This window comes from Zingiber officinale, chromosome 4A, assembly GCF_018446385.1.
Source record: "Zingiber officinale cultivar Zhangliang chromosome 4A, Zo_v1.1, whole genome shotgun sequence".
Taxonomy (NCBI): Eukaryota; Viridiplantae; Streptophyta; class Magnoliopsida; order Zingiberales; family Zingiberaceae; genus Zingiber; species Zingiber officinale.
This window is the reverse complement of record NC_055992.1, coordinates 33959764-33966725: the sequence shown is the minus strand read 5'-3', so window position 1 is coordinate 33966725 and position 6962 is coordinate 33959764. Positions and strand designations below refer to the sequence as shown.

Below are 6962 nucleotides of genomic sequence, written 5' to 3'. Positions count from 1 at the left end.
GCTCTCATCAATAAATATATTGATCAAATATTAAAATTCAACTCGAGCATGATTAACCTGACCAACTTTAATCAGAGGTCAATTACACTGATATTATTATCTCCTCTAACAAGGTCAGTCTCTCTTTCGCATTGGTGATTGTGGAAGTACAGGAAGTGGTGCTTGGGGAACTAGTTGGACATCGTTGTTCTCATTGTTGGAGTCCTCTTCTATAGCAATTTCTCGACCGACCTTCCCGTATGTTCTCCCTCACTCTCTCGGCCAAGGCAATCTGTGAAGTCTGATATGATCGACCTGCTCGGAGATGTTTGATGATGTGATAAAAAGGTATATGCACAATTTGGTATCTCGGAATAGAGAAGTGAATGATAGAGTAAAAAATCTATGAAGTGACATCTAGGTCAAGTCGTTGAAGCAAGGCATATATCACGAAAAGATGTCGTAGAATCTTATCTTGCCAACATATGATGAGTGGTTAAGTGTAACCTACAACATCACTGTACAAAACATTCTCGAGTGCATTCAGAAGAACAAAAATAGAACTAGTAACAATTGTCGGATTACTTCAGAATCTTAGCTTGCCAAAGACCTGCCGGATTACTTCAGAGGATTCTGATTCTAGAGTGGAAATGAGAGCACATCACTATGGATTTTTATGGTGGGATTGCCTAGGAAACGACGAGGCCACGACGCGATTTGGGTAGTCGTTGACCGATTAACCAAATCTGCACACTTCTTAGTGATCTGGAAGACCGATTCTCTAGATCGATTGGCAGAGTTATATTGTCAAGAGATCATCAGATTATATGGTGTTCCATTGAGTATTATATCAGATAGAGACCCACGGTTCATGTCTCGGTTATGGCAGAGTCTGCAGCAGGACTTACGCATACAACTCTGATTCAGTACAACCTTCCATCCGCAGACAGATGGGCAGTCAGAACGGACCATTCAGACTCTAGAGGACTTGCTGAGGTCTTGTGTTATGGATTTTGGAGGCACTTGGGAGGACCATTTGCCGTTAGTAGAGTTCTCCTACAACAACAACTATCATTCGGTTATCCAGATGACACTGTTTGAAGCGTTGTATGGTAAGACTTGTCGGACACCTACCCTCTGGGAGGAGGTTGGGGAGGCTCAGCTACTAGGACCTCATAGAGCTCAGCAGGAGGCAAAGTTGGTCTGCACTATTAGATGGAAGATGTCCAAGGCGTAGGACCGTCAGAAGAGTTATGTTGATCAGAGACGCAGACCCCTGTAGTTCTCTATTGGCGACCATGTTTTTCTGAGAGTCTCACCACGAAAGGGGTGAAGAGATTTGACCTTCGAGATAAGCTAGCTCCATGATACATTGGGCCTTTCCAGATCTTGGAGAGGATTAGAGCAATAACTTATCATCTGGCGCTACCACCGGCTCTGGCAGACATTCATGATGTATTCCAAGTGTCTATGCTGAGGAGATACGTAGCCGACCCAGCACATGTTCTGTCAGATATACCAGTTCCCATTCAGCTTGATGTTACCTATGAGGAGGTTCCAGTACGGATTCTGGGCCAGAAAGAGCATCAGCTATGGAACAAGACTATCTGGCCAGTTAAAGTCGGATGACAGCATCATTCTGATGAGGAGGCTACTTGGAGCTCGAGGATACGATCCGAGCTCGATACCCCCATCTTTTCACTTGAGGTATGTGGATTAATTTTCGTTCAGCATTTATACTATCTATTTATTGCTAGTACTTGCTGATGGTAGATAATGAAATTTGGGGACCAAATTTTTATTAGTTGGGGAGAATGTAAAATATGGCAATAAATATTAATTAAATAATAAGGTTAAATAGAGGAATAACCTTAATGGAATTTTACGAAATTTTTATAAATTTTCTAAAAAAATTTCGGAGGTCGTATGGTGTAGGTTACGGGGATAAATATTGGAACTAGGGAAAGCCTGTTTAGGCTATCCCATTGAACGAGGAAAAGTTTTATTTTTCTTTTCCTTTTCTTTTTCTTTTTCTTTTCCTCCATTTCTCACCAGACGCCACCCCCGTTTCTTCCCCTTCTTCCCTTCTCTCTCACCGTCTTCTTCTCCTCTTCATCTTCCCCAACCGACACCACTTCGCGCTTCCTCTCCCACGTGAACAAAAGCATTAGCCAAGGAAAAGTAGGACACTTCTTCTCCCGAGCCTTCTCTTCCTCGCCTCTGCCCGATCCTCTTCTTCTTTCCCCTCCAAGTCATGCCCTAGTTTCCTGGTGTCACCGCTATTCAAAGCTGAACCACACTCTATCGACCGCCGGCCATTGATGTCGGTGACGAGCCGGTCGTCACCGGTGTAGCTCCTACGCCACTACCATCGCTGGTTGAAGCCGCAACAAGTGGTGTGGTGTCGTGCCCTAGATCTCTCCCTTTCGCTTAGATCTGTCGATCACCAGTCATCGACAACAACATTGACGAGCCCGACGAGCAGGGAGCAACTCCCAACGCCGATTCCTCTGAGCCCTAGCCTCTCTTCACTGTGTCGATTCTTTCCTTCCTCTCTAGTTGTCGGCGATCTTGGAGGTAGGTGTTCTGCCCTAGTTGTGATTTGGCTCCTAATCCCTATATGGTGTTGATATGAGGTGTCTTAGGTTGGAGGAGAGCCACACTAGTTGGTTTCAGCTATTATATCCTGCAGTAGACCATCTTTCCGACAGTAAACCCTTCCGGCTGAGTTCCACCAGTGGGCACCTTAGATTAGGTAAGTTTTGAAGCTAATTTATGTTGACTTGCTAGAAAGTTTTAGGATGATAGATTCTAGAGGATATTTCATGATAATTAGGTGGATGCCTTGATGCAGATATGTTGATTTTGATTCAGGGCTTTTTGAAACTGCTGTGGCGATTTTGTTTCAGCTGAGGAGTTAAAAGGAGGAGGTTGATAAGGTCTGTTCATGTGCAGAATTGGTTTAGGTTTAAATTGAAAGATGGAATAATTAGGGTTAAGAAAACTAACCCTAGTTGGCCGTTGAGTTATATTTAATTACGGTTAAAATGTTGGATCTAATCTAAGCTTCTGGTTAGATCCGATTTATTTAATTAACTGAGATCAACGAATAAAATTAGGGTTTCCTAGTTAATAGGAATTTTGATTAAGCTATTGGATATCTGCAACCATGGCTTAATTATATGTATGTTGTGTATGTTGTCACAGGGCTTTGATTCGAGACGAGCATCTCGACATGGGGTCTATTTTGGAGACGATCTCCACTTATTCTGGCAGGGTGTGTTGCAACAGGTTGCTCTGTTAGGCTCCGCTGGTCCGCTTATGGGTAGTGGTGACGCAGCGTGGTAGCCAGCAGGGATCCCTCCTCTGGATTGTCTCAGGGAGATGAGAGCATTGAGCTCCCTCACTTATGATTTGGGGTAGGAGGATCGGTGTACTCCAACATCATCCTGTCCACTCAGTCACTCATCAGGAGCAGTGATGGAAGAGTACACAGTTGTCATAGCCCTACCCACTCGGTCTCACCATCGTGTGTGAGATGGCTGACTGGCGTCAGGGGTGACCAGGACATGTCATTGGCATCATATGCATGATTGCATTTATTGCTTGTGTTGGCTGCACTTTATTTGCTGCATATTTGGTGGATGCATATGTTTGACATGCATACAGGGACATGTTACTTTTGGTCTAACAACCTTATTATTCTGATAGGAGGTCCTAATGTGTACAGCTTCTCCTTTTCTTATAGTTTTTCATTTTTCATTACTCCAGCAGACTGTACACATATTTATTACTATTGGTTAATTCTTATTATGCATGTCAGCCCGATACCCGCTGAGTTGTTGAACTCACCCCGTTGATTTATTACCATTTCAGGTTGATGCTTTCAGGAGGTTCCAGTCGCTAATCCCCCACCACCTGTCGCGGCGATTTTTTTTTTTTCAGTTTTGGATATTTGGTTTACTTGTTATGTATTTTCTATATACTTGTGATATAGAATTGTACTCGAGGATTTTTATTGAGTTTTGGTTTACTACTTATTTTTCCACTGCGATGATTTCTCTGTTGTGTTATGCGTTTTCAATCGTAGTAGTGGAGTAGGTTGTTTTCAAATAAACTGCGTGGTTGTGTCAGCCAGAGGTTGAGATGATATAAACTGTGTGGATTATTGTTGTATTTTATATTTATTGTTCTGGCCGTGTTGGCCAAGGTTTGTGTGGCCTGGAGGACTTGTAGTAAAGTTTCATATTGTCACCCATACAGGGGAGATGCTGTCGAAATTTCTTTTGGCAGAGACTACCTGGGATGTGACAAGACAAGTCTAAGTGGAGTAAGCTGGAGATGAAGCTTGGCAGACAAGTCTAAGTGGAATAAGCTGGGAGTTGAATCTTGGCAGACAAGTCCAAGTTGTATCATCTAGGAGTTGTAGCTTAATAAATCAGTGTAGATGGGTCAGCTAGTGGCTAAACATCTAGGCTCAGAGTAAGTGTGAGTGAATTTTCATTATCTGTCATATTCATTAGGCATAGCCATTGTAGGGGAGCAAAGTTTGACTATTCCAGGTGATTGGAAGGAGTTCGGACAACTGGCTAGTAATAACTCTCGATGTAGAAAATCAAATAGTCCAAGAAACCATATTTGGGTCGAGGTGATCAGAGCATATTGGCAACTAGAGTATCTTATAGGCAATTGGGAGATGACATTATCCAACGATCCAAGTGAGTAGGGTCAAGATCAGGTTTGACCTTCTCTAGGGGTTAGAGAACAGGGATGGCATTATCGACTAGATAGACATTGTAGCCACATCAACATCCTCTAGGTGACCGGGGAGGTTCCAGTCGGCTGGAGAGACTGACATCAGCAATAGAAGAAGACTATATAAATGGCCCTGAGGCAAAGCTTTCAAGATATCTCAATTCACTCATCACACTTATTCTTATGCTCGTGCTTTGGTGCTCTTGTGCTTTTTGTGTTGCGACATGTTGTGACCTCGCACTTCAACTTTGATTGGCAATACCTGGTGTAACTTTTCATTATTTCTTTTGTTGCATATTTGTTTTATTTGATCTTAATTTTTAGATTATTTTTCTATAAGGTTTCTCCACCTTTCTAGAGGCTTTCTAGAAAATAGAAATTAAAAAAATAAAAATTACTTTATTTTAATTGTCTTGCATGTCAATTTATACTCTGATTGATAAACTGCTAAATCATTTTTGTATGTTTATATTATCTTGTCTTACTTGATCAAATGTGTGTAAGTTAAATTATTTCAGCTATGATACTTTATTTATTTGATGGTTATTTTAAAGTTATAATAACTCGTAAAATTTTTAACGCTATTCACCCTCCCCCCTCTCTAGCATCTGAGTTCGATACTACAATTTAGTACCAGAGTGGGTTGAGTTGATTGTAACTAGGAAAGTTTGGTTAGGTACATGTCTAGGTTGGGTAAAGAGTATCCTACCTGGTGCATCTAGTCAAGTGGAACTAGCAGAAGCTAACTCACCTCATTCTAAACTAATTATACTAAGGTGTTGTATTAAAGTTGATTTAGCGTTAGATTCTTAAGTTACTTTTGTCTTAGGAAGTGGTCGTTGTTATGATCAAGAAGGCCCCTATGCCTCGCCACTACCTAGAAGCTAATTTAGGAAACACTTATTCAATTAGCAAAAAGTAAAACTTGAATCTATGCATAGGGAAAACTTTTTTCTTTAAGTCAGAATAAATTAATTTGAATTAATTATCAATCCGAGCTTAGTCCAAACTCAATTTAAACCCTAATTACAACCATACCAAACCCAAACCTTGCCCTATACCTTAACTACAACTTAAACAAATTTGTGTGATATATTATTGTGCAACTAACCCAAGGTTTGTAAGAACATTGGGAAAAATGTCTCTTCAGGAATGATTCAATACAACCCTCCCTCTCCTCTTTTGTAGCGCCTGAAAAAAAAGGTAATTAAAGAATTAATACGTTTAAGTAATTAATGTATAAATAAGTTAACGTACTTGACCTGATTGGCTAGCAATCCGAATCGGCTTATCATTTTAAATAGAAGTTTTACTTCCCCTCCCCTCACCTTGGTAGCCGCCAGCCACCCCCATCCAAACCCTAGCAACTTCGGAGGGGATAGAGGAAGAACCTCGTCGGAACGTTTAAGGTCGTCTTTCCCTACATCTCGCTAGTCATCTCCCATACACAAAAACACAAGGCAAGTTCTCTTTTGATGGTTTTTGATATTTATTGCATCATATGGATCATAGTATAATATTTTGATTTACATCGTAAGGTTTTCTATTCCGATGTTATTGCACTACATGGATTGTATTTGCTTTTCGCTATGTTTTTGTTTTTCTCTCGCGCTACATGGATTATAAATGCGAAAGCATGCATAGTACATAGTAACGAGGTAGGTTAAGGATGAGGGAGTTAAATTGACATACATTTGCTTTGCTCTTTAATTCTTCTGAACATGGTACATCTTGACTTGCCTTGTTTGATCAAATAGGAAGAATTATTAATCTGATTGCATTGTTTTATATTAGTTGTTGAATGTAGAATTTTATAGCTCAACGGGTTATTGCGTTATTTTATATTAATTGTTGGTGTGCAAAAATTTGGTGGTTCAAAAGGTTATTAATACACATGCACTTTATTAACTAGTCTAGTAGTATAGTCATGCAATATCAAGCTTTGAAACGACACTAAGATTACCGGCTTCATACATCCTTTGTTATTTCGGTGCATTATATGTTGTCTAAAAGTTATGTCGTTACTAGTTGGTTTAGCTAGATATACTACTAGGTTTCGGCTTGGCCATTTTATTCAAAATAGTATTAACTTTTTTTTTCTCAATAGGCTAAGGTCCTGGCCTGATGAATCTTAATATGTTTCTGAGTGGTTGAAATTGTTAAAAGGTTGATACAAATAACTTAGTTTTTGACAACTTTCTAAACATGTTTAGTTTAATAATGTAATC

General features: G+C 40.2%; 1 long non-coding RNA gene across 3 annotated transcripts; it reads left to right on the top strand.

The window, feature by feature from the left end:
• The first annotated feature begins 2037 nt into the window (after positions 1-2037).
• LOC121973249 lies at positions 2038-3554 on the top strand. Of its 3 annotated transcripts, none has more exons than XR_006109446.1 (4): positions 2038-2556; positions 2625-2734; positions 2854-2918; positions 3187-3554. It is a non-coding gene; the product is annotated as an uncharacterized LOC121973249 (long non-coding RNA). The 3 variants fall into 3 exon arrangements; XR_006109448.1 differs by having other exon boundaries at positions 2834-2918; XR_006109447.1 differs by having other exon boundaries at positions 2816-2918.
• Positions 3555-6962: the final 3408 nt, after the last annotated feature.